Raw genomic sequence first — 14,810 nt, 5'->3', positions numbered from 1 at the left:
ATACTTGTAGAAAAGGCTCATTTGAACTACTAATAAAGTTCACAAATGGAATAAACACATCACTTTGTGATTAACATGCGTAAGTTTTCAGAACCACTTATGGTTACTGAATATATAAGGTGAGATTTGCTTTATGTTATCTTATAGTCTGCGGAATTAGCGAAAAGTATGCACATAAGGATCATATATTCTTCTTTGGCTTTCTAATATATATTTGTTCGTTGTTACTAACCTATTTGTGCAGATCTATTGGACTTCTCGTGGTAGAGATATTTCTACTTTGACAATTTATTTTATCATCACTACCACAAACGAAGGAATGTTGCTGGATAATAAAAGTTTATGTATTTCACATAAATGTCAGAGGTTACAATTTATATATGGTGATTTGAAGAGAATGTGACTTGTGATAAGCATCGTGAATGCTCGCCCATTTTTAAAGTGAAATGTGAATACATTATGGATAAGGTCGTGCTCATAGATGGTTGAATAAATACCACACAACTCAACTCTACGGAAGGTTTGAGAGAAAAGAAAATTGTTTTGACATAAAAGGTCAATGGTCAGGCACTTACTTTTAGTACTTCATAAATATTATGGTATGTCTTATCATGAATTACCAAAGAGTAAAAGTAAGAAATAAGTATTGCTTATAAAGGTTTTGACCATGACCATAATGACAATAATTTTCCCTCTAAGAGGAGATATTCACCATGCAAAGATTTGGTAGTGCAAAATTAATTGGGAACTCTCAAAGAGCTAAAGAGTTACAACCTGATGGAAGATTTTTTTTTTCATAATATTGGTGTTGTAGTAAGTCTCAGAAGAAACTTTTTAAGTTTCAAATGCATTGGCCAGAAATAAATTATATTGAGACTATAAATTATGGAAGGTTTAATATCTTCATATTACTACAACTATAGTGGGGAAACAAAATGTAACGACCCAACTCCGTAGGCCGCGACTAGTGTCCGTGCTGCACACCCAAACATACCCAATAACCCAGACTAGCATATCAGCAGAATATTTTTAAATGTAAAAGTCAATTTACGTTAGTAATTATCATAAATGAACCGACATAGTACATGGAAGCCGATAAGGCTGTCACAGATCATATCATCCCAAAACATATACAGAACCCACACAAGTATGTCTACAGACCTCTACAGATTATAACAGAATCATAAGACGAGACAGGGCCTCGTCATACCCCTGAATAGCATACATATATACAATAGCAGCAGACTGTACCAACATATAGGCTCTGGACAAAAGAGCACTCCCAAAATAGCAGAATAGATGTCCTAGGCAGGCGGGTCAGCAAATCTGTCGTCTGTACCTGCGCGGCATGAAAACGCAGCCCCCGAAGGAAGGGGGTCAGTACGAAATATGTACTGAGTATGTAAAGCACGGAACGTAGTAAACAAAGTCATAATCGAAGCAGAAGATACAGAAAATGAACTGAATATCCAGATTAGCAAAATGCTGATCATATAGCATAAATAGTATTCGCTGAAAACATATGTCGTACCTGGTCCCATTACGGAACAAGATCATAACCGAAACATAACTTACAGAGAAGTGAGTGTAACATCCGAAGTATCAAATGAATATCTTCAAAACATGAGGAGTGTGTACAGAAGCATATACCATATCATATCCGGCCCCTGCCAAGGGACTCGACAAACAGAAGGTGGCCACCCCCCGACGCTGGTGCCACCACACATAAGGAACAGAATAGGGGATAACCCCGTAACATAACATATCATATCAGATGGCCATATCAGATCATATCATATCAGAATGTGTGTACATGGCACAACATACTCCACAACCCATGTACATATATACCTGCCCCCTCACATCGAGGCACGGCGAACAATGCAGTGGAATACGCTTGACAACATATCCTGGCCCGGGCTCAGTGTGGGAAACATTGAGGCATCCACGAATGGAGTAGTGAGAAACTAAATGCAATAAAAATACCATATATTTCCAGAGACTCAATGAGGCATATCGGATGACAAATCAAACCAATGAAATCAGACAGAATCATAGTAAGTGTATGTCGTATGTCATAATGAGTTACAGAAGAATAATCCTTCTGGGATCATTTTCATATTCCAAAATAGTTTACCAGACTCGAGGGAATCATTAAAACAATTTTCCTTAGTAGTTAAAAGGATAGTTAAAACGTTTTATTTTATATTGTTCGAAAATAAGGCAATAGTACACTAAAAGGCAAAGCGGGAATAGTGGGAGACTAAATGAGACACAAAATATCATACCTTTACAGAGATTCAATAAAGTATTTAGAATAATTATCATTGGTAGTTAGAAGAGTAGTTAAGGCGTTTCCTTTAGAACCGCTTGAAATTAAGTTATAAACACAAAAAGGGTAAAGTCGGAAATAGTGGGCCCACCTCGGGACAACCGAAGCGGTGGGCTCAAATTACGTATATTAAGCTTATGGAGTCACCTTTCATAACTTTCTAGACAATTTGCGGAAGTTTACACAATTCTTTAACAAAGCATACTTATAGGGTTCAATTCCAGTGAATGAAAAAGGGACAATTTCAAACGCGGATTCCGAAAGACAGAATATTTTCCGAGGCTCGAATCCGATCCTAGTACATCTAGGACATGCCAAAAGAAGAATCGAGATAGCTTTACATACCTTTTATGCTTTTTACGCCTTTCCAAGTTCACTTCCCGTTTCGTCCAAAATCTACAAATGGTCACATTTACCAAATGTTAACCCTAAGACTTTAGGACTTAAATATCAAATCAACACTTTTCTACAGAAATTTGGGCAGCATTTCCCCTATACATATAGCATCCCCGAGAATTCAACTCGGCCAAAACAATCAACAACAACAATAACTACAAGACACAATATGGCACAACTAGTTCCCTTTCCAACATAGTGCGATACTTCCATTTCAACTTCAAATTTCCAAACAAATCTTAAGGGTTTCACATTCATCATTAATCAAAATCATCACAATATAATTTGGAAGCATTTCATATCAATTCCACAAAATATTCACAAGATATACACAATATACAAACTTTCCACCAAAGTCATAATTCCACCAAAACTTCTAATCTTTAACAAACATTTTCATAACATGTTTCTATCTTCCAACTTCATCAACAATCATCATAATTTACACCTTAACGACTTCATTTCCACAATATCATAAAATCATATTAGAATGACATAATCTTTTACATTCCATTTCAATGCCAACTTAAATCATATTACCTTCCTTTACACTATAAGGATCACAACAACACAACCAACATATTAAACAAAATTAATTCATTCCCATTCTAATCTCCATATACCACACGACCAATACCTATATTTCCAACTTCAACCAAATTCATTCAACTTTCATTCTCAATATGAATTCCATCATACTCACAACTAGAATACAACATAAATTCAACTCACCATATGTATATAACATACATACACACACGGCTACATGCCAACTTACATACCCACTTTGCAAACTTTCATATTTCCATACTTTCTACTCATTTATACATACTACAACACAAACAAACCTTCATAACATAATAATATGGAATGAATTCTTACCTTTTTCTCCAATCTTCTTCACTTAACCAAAGTGCGGAAACGATGAAACGGATGAACCATCTTCCGAAATAATTATACCACGTTGTAGAGGGTACTTGAATTGGTAGGAATACTACAAGAAAATAATTTTTGGAACAAGATTTAAGGTACTTAATTTCCATGGGTCTTGGCCGAAATGGCCCTTTGTTTTTGGTCTTCATCTTTTGTGTTTCTTGAAAATTCTAATGGATAAAGTGATAAATATATGGTCCCTTTCATCTATTTTAACACATGGAAAATTCATTAATTTTTTTGTGGGTTTGGGCCGTGGCTTTGGTCGGCCTCCCTCTTAAACTTGGGCCTCATTTTTTTTTCTTTTCATTTTTCTTGGGCCAACCCGGTTGGTCCCGAGTTGGGCATAGCTCACTGACCTTTCGACCTTACAATGTCCATATCTCCTTGTACCGACGTCACCTAGGAACCCACGACCTATGGTTGGAAAGCTAATTCAATTATCTATAACTTCTATCTCTTGGTAGTTTTCTAAATTCCAAACTTATAATACCGTTTTTGCCCCTCCAAGTCAGGTCACCCGGAAACGTTTTCTTAAAAATATTCGTTTGGAGGGCTTCCACTTTGATTTGGCTCAAGGGTCCTTCATGAGTTGTGTTTAACTTTACATATGTGATTCATATAGCTTGTCACATGTTCCAAAAAAAATCTTGACGTGTGGGCCCCACCTCAGCTTACAAATAATCTGACGTTCAAAAATACGGGATATAACATCCTCCCCCCCTTTAGAACATTCGTCCTCGAATGTTAGATTAGTCTTATAGGGTCTGTAAGTACTTCAGGGGAGTTTATTTTTTATGGTCGGCTCATATGATACACATTCATTATTGAATATAACCAAGTAAGGATATTTCTTCTTCATTTCCTCTTCAGTTTCCCAGGTCATCTCTTCCTTGTTATCGTTCTGCCATAGCACCTTAACGGAAGCTACATCTTTATTCGGCAATCTCCTTACCTGGCAATCCAGAATGGCTACAGGCTGCTCTTCATACGATAGTTCCTCCGTCACCCGAATATTATTTGCTGGAAATATTCTAGGAGGACCGCCGACACATTCGCGGAGCATAGATACATGAAATGCCAGATGTACCGCTTCCAAATCAGATGGTAAATCTAACTCGTAGGCGACATTCCCAATCTTTCAAATAATCTGATAGGGTCCGATATATCGCGGACTGAGCTTACTCTTTTTGCCGAATCGCATTACGCCTCTCATAGGCGATACTTTCAAAAATACCCAATCGCCGACCTGGAACTCTAAAGGTCGACGTCGTTTGTCAGCATACGATCTTCGTCGACTCTGGGCTGCTAATTGTCTTTCTCGGATGAGTTTCACCTTATCAACGGACTGCTGGATCATATCGGGACCGATTAACTCTGTTTCGTTGATATCGAACCAGCCGATCAGTGACCTGCATTTTCCTCCATACAAAGCCTCGTTTTAAGCTAGAATCGTAGCTGTCATTATAAGCAAACTCGATCAACGGCAGATGATCGTCCCGGCTACCTCTGAATTCAATAATACAGGCCCGCAACATATCTTCTAGCGTCTATATAGTGTTCTCGGCCTGTCCGTCGCTCTGAAGATGGAATACTGTGCTCAGACTTACCAGAGCCCCTAATCCTTCCTGAAAACAAATCTCCAGAAATTAGTCGTAAATTGAGCACCTCTGTCAGTGATGATAGATATAGGAACTCTGCGGAGCCTCACTATGTCTTTAATACCTAGCCTGGCATAATCCTCAGCTAAATAAGTGGTTCTGACGGGAAGAAAATGGACTGATTTTTTGTCAGCCTATCCACAGTAATCCATATGGAAATCATACTTCCGTGGAGTGCGAGGCAAACCTGTAATGAAGTCCCTATGAATTATCTCCGATTTCTAGGTCAGAATTTCCATTTCCTGCAACAGTCCACCCGACTTCTGATGTTCAATTTTGGCCTGCTGACAATTTGGGCACTGGGCGACGAACTCTGCGATATCCCATTGCATGCCATCCGACCAATATAGACATCTGAGGTCATGGTACATTTTAGTGGATTCAGGATAAACAGAATACCGAACATTATGCGCCTCGCCCATAATTGGCCGTCGCAGCCCTGCAACGTTAGGCACACATAATCTGCCTCTGTATACTAATACCCTACCGGGTGAGACCTCAAAATGGGTCCTTTCCTTATCAAAGATTGTATCTCTATACCATACCGGAATAGAATCCTCGAACTGGCGCTGTTTTACCTCTTCCATAATCGATGATTTAGCAACTTCTCGGACAAAAATTTCAATATCTTCTAAATCGACCAAACGGACTCCAAGGCTAGCTGACTGATGAGTTTTACAAACCAATTCTTTGTTTCTGAATGTACGCCGGTCAAGCCGTCCATAGATTGACGACTAAGTGCGTATGCCACAACGTTAGCTTTTCTAGGGTTGTAAAAAATATTAACATCATAATCTTTCAATAATTCGAACCATCTTCTCTGCCGCGAATTCAACTCTTTTTTCTTAAAATATATATACTGGAGGCTCTTAGGGTCCATATAAATATCAACGCGGACCCCATGTAAGTAATGCCGCCATATCTTTTCTTTCTAACCTACAACTTGATTTTCTCCGTACGAGACCTTAACAAAATCACAATTATATAGTACACAACCTTATCCGATAGCTGGCACTCAAGTAATATAATTAATGTAGCTGTTTATATCTTAGTAATCTCCTTCTTCCTTCATACCCATTCTTTATCTGTCGTTCTATTTTCTCGATAATCGAATTATTCGATATTCACATGATTCATCATTTCATGCCATAAGTTTTCCTTTGCCCTGCGCTATTTCATTTTAGTTCTCTTTCGCAATTAACTTCGTGCTTTGCCCGTCGACTCTTTTAGAGGCTCCGCTTAATTACGTTTCTTACGGTTCACTTTTTTTTTGACATTTTGATCTCCTTACCTTCCACTCAATTATTCTCTGTTCTTTCCAAACATCGTTGTATTAGAATCTTCCAATCTCAACCAGTAGCAAAATAAATATCAGTCTACTTCGTAACATCTATACCATACCTTTCCCCTTTTCTCGTAACTTTTGTCCAGTTAATGTTTTCCATATATTACAACACTGGCTATTAGGGTTCACCAATCAATCGACATAGTCATAAATAGGGGGCCCTACACATACGTATATATATCACTGCCATTTCTTTTACAATACATCTTCAATCACTTGTTCAAATTTACTCTAATTTCAGAGCTGCGCTGCTTTTTCTTCCTTTTTACCAATCTAATCCGTCTCAGCTCGTGTGACCCCTATAAAGTTTCTTACCTTTCCACATATCCTAATTCCCTTTAGGTTACCCCGAATTTCATATTCGTCTCTTATATCTATGTTTGCGAAAATTTTTGTACATTTCCCAGGGAGTCACCCATCCCAGAATTGCTCTGGCCCTGGCACACTTAACCTTATAACTTTAATGCATTTAAGCACGTTAAGGCCGGTATAAGTACACCAATTGCCCCGCACGTCTTTTGTCACGTAATTTAAGACAAGTCGGGGTCTGGACAGCTTTTCAGAACGTTCTCGTAGCGGGTCCCACCCCGACCTAGCGAGAATTCTTTTATTTTTCTGACTATATCGTCTTCAATATTTACCTCCATGTATATATATTATATATATTTGAGTCGTGAGCGAACCACTCAATTCCCGACTGCTTGTCATACACTTTGTATCCTTTCAATTAGAGGAAACTTGATCGTTGGACATTTTTGCCCTTCCACATATTTTGCCCTTCACATGGGCTGTGCTAAAGCAAAAGGGGGTTGGAACATATTTCTAGTCCATTTAAATAAATTGCGAATTTGATACTCATATATACTTTCTCGAGATAAAATTTTCCAAATAAGGGTAATGCTTCTTACAAATGACATGGAGGGTATCTCTTAAACTTTAATCCAACATAGTGGGTTTGCCCTATCGGTATCGACCCTCAAGACATGTTAAGAATTTATATCTCATTTTCTTCTTCATATTCCTAGAAAAATTTGGGCAGAGATTCCTCTGTATTTCTTACTATCCCAAAACCTGTACACAGGAAATACCAACCATGCCTCACAGGGCCAACACATATACGTATATACATATCATATCATATCATATCATATCGCATCATAGCCACACGGGGCTAACAATTTCAAATAAAAGTATAAGGATGCCGAGGCTTACCTCACATGCCCAACTCAAACTGCACCTACTACACTTTCCTGTTTATTTTTTTCTTTCCAATCTTCAGCTTCATGTTTCAATCGTATTTCAAACACCTTACCCAGCATACATCTTTCATACCATTACTTACCTGTGTACTGTGTAGCTTCCAATATCATCAGTCACTGTCTTACGTCGATACCGTTCTCCAGCTGAAATCAGAGGTTAGTAAAAAAAAAGAATTCATTTCCTACAGCTGGCTCTATCGCACGATCTAGGATTCAAAGAAAGGTAACACCCTAAATGTCCTGTAGCCTCCTGTTTATAGATGTGGTGCACAACACACCGATAAACAAGACTCTACTAGACACGGTCTGTAGACACTCCGAGGACGAACCGCTCTGATACCACTTTTGTAACGACCCAACTCCGTAGGCCGAGACTAGTGTCCGTGCTGGACACCCAAACGTACCCAATAACCCAGACTAGCATATCAGCAGAATATTTTTAAATGTAAAAGTCAATTGGCGTTAGTAATTATCATAAATGAACCGGCATAGTACATGGGAGCCGATAAGGCTGTCACAGATCATATCATCCCAAAACATATACAGAACCCACACAAGTAGGTCTACAGACCTCTACAGATTATAACAGAATCATAAGACGAGACAGGGCCTCGTCATACCCCTGAATAGCATACATATATACAATAGCAGCAGACTGTACCAACATATAGGCTCTAGACAAAAGAGCACTCCCAAAATAGCAGAATAGATGTCCTAGGCAGGCGGGTCAGCAAATCTGTCGTCTGTACCTGCGCGGCATGAAAACGCAGCCCCCGAAGGAAGGGGGTCAGTACGAAATATGTACTGAGTATGTAAAGCACGGAACGTAGTAAACAAAGTCATAATCGAAGCAGAAGATACAGAAAATGAACTGAATATCCAGATTAGCAAAATGCTGATCATATAGCATAAATAGTATTCGCTGAAAACATATGTCGTACCTGGTCCCATTACGGAACAAGATCATAACCGAAACATAACTTACAGAGAAGTGAGTGTAACATCCGAAGTATCAAATGAATATCTTCAAAACATGAGGAGTGTGTACAGAAGCATATACCATATCATATCCGGCCCCTGCCAAGGGACTCGACAAACAGAAGGTGGCCACCCCCCGACGCTGGTGCCACCACACATAAGGAACAGAATAGGGGATAACCCCGTAACATAACATATCATATCAGATGGCCATATCAGATCATATCATATCAGAATGTGTGTACATGGCACAACATACTCCACAACCCATGTACATATATACCTGCCCCCTCACATCGAGGCACGGCGAACAATGCAGTGGAATACGCTTGACAACATATCCTGGCCCGGGCTCAGTGTGGGAAACATTGAGGCATCCACGAATGGAGTAGTGAGAAACTAAATGCAATAAAAATACCATATATTTCCAGAGACTCAATGAGGCATATCGGATGACAAATCAAACCAATGAAATCAGACAGAATCATAGTAAGTGTATGTCGTATGTCATAATGAGTTACAGAAGAATAATCCTTCTGGGATCATTTTCATATTCCAAAATAGTTTACCAGACTCGAGGGAATCATTAAAACAATTTTCCTTAGTAGTTAAAAGGATAGTTAAAACGTTTTATTTTATATTGTTCGAAAATAAGGCAATAGTACACTAAAAGGCAAAGCGGGAATAGTGGGAGACTAAATGAGACACAAAATATCATACCTTTACAGAGATTCAATAAAGTATTTAGAATAATTATCATTGGTAGTTAGAAGAGTAGTTAAGGCGTTTCCTTTAGAACCGCTTGAAATTAAGTTATAAACACAAAAAGGGTAAAGTCGGAAATAGTGGGCCCACCTCGGGACAACCGAAGCGGTGGGCTCAAATTACGTATATTAAGCTTATGGAGTCACCTTTCATAACTTTCTAGACAATTTGCGGAAGTTTACACAATTCTTTAACAAAGCATACTTATAGGGTTCAATTCCAGTGAATGAAAAAGGGACAATTTCAAACGCGGATTCCGAAAGACAGAATATTTTCCGAGGCTCGAATCCGATCCTAGTACATCTAGGACATGCCAAAAGAAGAATCGAGATAGCTTTACATACCTTTTATGCTTTTTACGCCTTTCCAAGTTCACTTCCCGTTTCGTCCAAAATCTACAAATGGTCACATTTACCAAATGTTAACCCTAAGACTTTAGGACTTAAATATCAAATCAACACTTTTCTACAGAAATTTGGGCAGCATTTCCCCTATACATATAGCATCCCCGAGAATTCAACTCGGCCAAAACAATCAACAACAACAATAACTACAAGACACAATATGGCACAACTAGTTCCCTTTCCAACATAGTGCGATACTTCCATTTCAACTTCAAATTTCCAAACAAATCTTAAGGGTTTCACATTCATCATTAATCAAAATCATCACAATATAATTTGGAAGCATTTCATATCAATTCCACAAAATATTCACAAGATATACACAATATACAAACTTTCCACCAAAGTCATAATTCCACCAAAACTTCTAATCTTTAACAAACATTTTCATAACATGTTTCTATCTTCCAACTTCATCAACAATCATCATAATTTACACCTTAACGACTTCATTTCCACAATATCATAAAATCATATTAGAATGACATAATCTTTTACATTCCATTTCAATGCCAACTTAAATCATATTACCTTCCTTTACACTATAAGGATCACAACAACACAACCAACATATTAAACAAAATTAATTCATTCCCATTCTAATCTCCATATACCACACGACCAATACCTATATTTCCAACTTCAACCAAATTCATTCAACTTTCATTCTCAATATGAATTCCATCATACTCACAACTAGAATACAACATAAATTCAACTCACCATATGTATATAACATACATACACACACGGCTACATGCCAACTTACATACCCACTTTGCAAACTTTCATATTTCCATACTTTCTACTCATTTATACATACTACAACACAAACAAACCTTCATAACATAATAATATGGAATGAATTCTTACCTTTTTCTCCAATCTTCTTCACTTAACCAAAGTGCGGAAACGATGAAACGGATGAACCATCTTCCGAAATAATTATACCACGTTGTAGAGGGTACTTGAATTGGTAGGAATACTACAAGAAAATAATTTTTGGAACAAGATTTAAGGTACTTAATTTCCATGGGTCTTGGCCGAAATGGCCCTTTGTTTTTGGTCTTCATCTTTTGTGTTTCTTGAAAATTCTAATGGATAAAGTGATAAATATATGGTCCCTTTCATCTATTTTAACACATGGAAAATTCATTAATTTTTTTGTGGGTTTGGGCCGTGGCTTTGGTCGGCCTCCCTCTTAAACTTGGGCCTCATTTTTTTTTCTTTTCATTTTTCTTGGGCCAACCCGGTTGGTCCCGAGTTGGGCATAGCTCACTGACCTTTCGACCTTACAATGTCCATATCTCCTTGTACCGACGTCACCTAGGAACCCACGACCTATGGTTGGAAAGCTAATTCAATTATCTATAACTTCTATCTCTTGGTAGTTTTCTAAATTCCAAACTTATAATACCGTTTTTGCCCCTCCAAGTCAGGTCACCCGGAAACGTTTTCTTAAAAATATTCGTTTGGAGGGCTTCCACTTTGATTTGGCTCAAGGGTCCTTCATGAGTTGTGTTTAACTTTACATATGTGATTCATATAGCTTGTCACATGTTCCAAAAAAAATCTTGACGTGTGGGCCCCACCTCAGCTTACAAATAATCTGAAGTTCAAAAATACGGGATATAACACAAAATGTATGTGAAATGATGCTCGTTTTTCCTCAGAATTTGTACCACATAAATATAAGCATGATGGAATCACATGCTATGGAGGTTGGCATGACCGGTTGACCATCCCGGTTCAATGTGATGCGAAAATAATTGAGAATTCATATGGTTATATTTTGAAGAAATAAAGAGATTCTTCAAGAATTCTCTTGTGCTGCTTGTTCTCATGATGCCAAATTGATTAATTTACTAGCTAAGGTTGGGATTGTATCCCATGATTTTGGAATGTATAAAAGGTGATATGTATATATGGGCCCAGTCACTTGCCATGTGGACCGGTTTATTATTATATGGTTTTGATAGATGCATATATGATGGTCACATGTGCATTTGGTATTAACTTGCAATTTGGTTTTTGCAATTTGTTTGCTCGAATTTTTAAATTAAGAGCACGATTCCAAATTATGAAATGGTGTAATAATGCTGGTTTATATCCAAGTTGGTTTAGCTAAAATTGTATGCCTCCAATTATAGCTAAACAATTGGTTATTAGAACAAAACTCCTAAAAAGAAATTTGGGATAAAATATGCTATTTAATATATAGCAGCACTTGTACGCATCAAGCCAACAAGTGATATTAAGTTCCCCTATTACAATTGGTTCAGTGTCAGGAATCAAATAATTTCCATCTAGAAATTTGAATGTGCGGTATATGATTTAATTGCTCCACCAAAATGCATAAAGATGGGTCCCCAAATAATGTTTGGAGGTAAATGTTAGATTTCCTAACATTAGGGGGAGGGATGATATGCAGCTGGAAAATAAGGTATATGTAATGAATTATCACTGGTATGATCCTCGTTGAAAGGATAATTCAAGTTAACTGCCAGACGCATTTGCTGACCCAAAAGTGAATATTATATTCTAGCCGCAAATGCTCCAATTAGAATTAAAGTCCTGGAAGAACAGAGCCTATGGCGATAGACCGATCGGTTCCAAAGATAAAACTCCTTGAAGAAGGAGAGGAGCAAATGATCAAGATGGTCATATAATGAGGCAAGTGCTTTAAAGAGCACCACGACATAACCTTCATAAAACCTTGGGAAAGGTTCTGGTACCTGAAATTGATAAAAAATGAAGAGATCTCAATAAGTTATGTCGCATTGGAACCGATATCAAATAACCGTCGACGGTATCTTTGAAATAATGTAGCGCTCAATATTATAATGGTGATGGGGATCTTGAATTCAAATCTGTCAAAGAATATGGACAAATATAATGATTGGTCAAATAAAATACGCAGTTCAAGTATATTTTGTTTCACTTGGAAAAGTGATGTTTTGGACCTATAGTCCGATGATCTCAAGGTATAATGTCAGTGGGATACAAATGGATTCTTGTGCGAAAAGTAAAATGATAAATAAAAACCGTAAAAATAAAGTACGGCTTGTGCCTTGTGGCATAAAGATTTTTCGCAAAAGTCCTGACATTATTGTATGGAGACGTATGTACTCTCCTGTGGTGGATGCAATTGGGTTTCTTATCAGTCTGGCAATATATGAAAATTTTGAATGCGTATAATTCATTGATGTCAATATGGCTATATAGACAATGAAAGAAAATCCGTAGGGATTTAAATTGGTTTGAAGCATTTAAGGTTTACGAAAATAAAGCTTCACAAATCTTTATATAGGTTAAAGCGATTCCATTGAGTACCCCAATGGTTGTGATGTCGCTAAATATAAATAAACATCATTTTGACCTAATGATAATGATGAGTATATTATATTGCATACTGCAAAAGAAATTATTAATATAGATTTGTTTGTCCTAACAATTATTATCAAGGTTTTGTTGGTTATGTAAATGCAGGGCATTATTTGTATTATTACATGAAGTTTGGTTTTCAAGAAAGTACTGATTTGCATGTGAGGATACTGCCACACTATGACGTTCGACATGGCAGTCAATTGTTGATACTTATACAAAACAATTCAGGAATACGTGTCTGGCTGAGATCAATAATTCAATACATTTTGCAATAATATGATGTTTATTTGGAAATGAAGATTTCAACAATATTGTACGAAGCTTGCATAGCTCAATTGAAAGAAGAATATAACAAAGGAGACAAAATACAACACATTCCTCAAAGTTCTTTTCCAGACATGATCTTCAACAGAAAGGTGAAATAGGTTTTCAACAAATACGCTTGATTGATAAGTTGACGGACATGTTCAGTAAAGCATTGCTAACCTCGACATTTGAGAAGTTGATATACAAGATTTGGATGTGTTGTCTCCAAGAATTAAGTGATACTTTTATCAGGGGGAGTATAATACGCGTTGTACTCTTTTTCCCTTACCTGAGGTTTTATCCCACTGGGTTTTCCTGGCAAGGTTTTTAATGAGGCAGCTAGCAATGCGTATTACGAGATATGTGTACTCTTTTTCCTTCACTAGGATTTTTTCCCAGTTTTCCTAGTAAGGTTTTAATGAGACACGTCATCTATTAAGACATGGACATCCAAGAGGGAGTGTTATGAAAAATAAGTGTGGATGTCCACCACTCTAGAAATAAATTCCCACTTCCTCCATGATCTCAAAGGTTTAATGTAATGTCTCCCACTTCACCCATGATCTTCCCCACATTCTCATATATTGAATGTCATATTTATATCTTCCCCACATTCTCATATGTTGAATGTCATATTTATATCTACTCTTTTATATGCCTCTATGCACCACTATAAAAAGATCCACTCCGAGCTCAAGAAGAAAATGAAGAGCTTCTTGGTCCTGAAGTACCATATCTTAATGCAATTAGTGCACTTATATATCTTGCTAACGCTACAAGAACTGACATAGCGTTCTCTGTTAATTTGCTAGCAAGATATAGCTCTTCTCCTACACGAAGACATTGGAACGGAGTTAAGCATATATTGCGATATCTGAAGGAAACTAGCGATATGGGTCTGTTTTTATACTAACAAAGGTAGTACAGATCTTGTTGGTTATGCAGATGCAGGTTATTTATCCGATCCACATAAAGCTCGATCTCAAACAGGCTATCTGTTTACATGCGGAGGTACTGCTATATCATGGCGATCCACAAAGCAGT

The sequence above is a fragment of the Lycium barbarum genome, chromosome 3 (genome assembly GCF_019175385.1).
Source record: "Lycium barbarum isolate Lr01 chromosome 3, ASM1917538v2, whole genome shotgun sequence".
NCBI lineage: Eukaryota > Viridiplantae > Streptophyta > Magnoliopsida > Solanales > Solanaceae > Lycium > Lycium barbarum.
Note: the sequence above shows the minus strand (reverse complement) of the source record.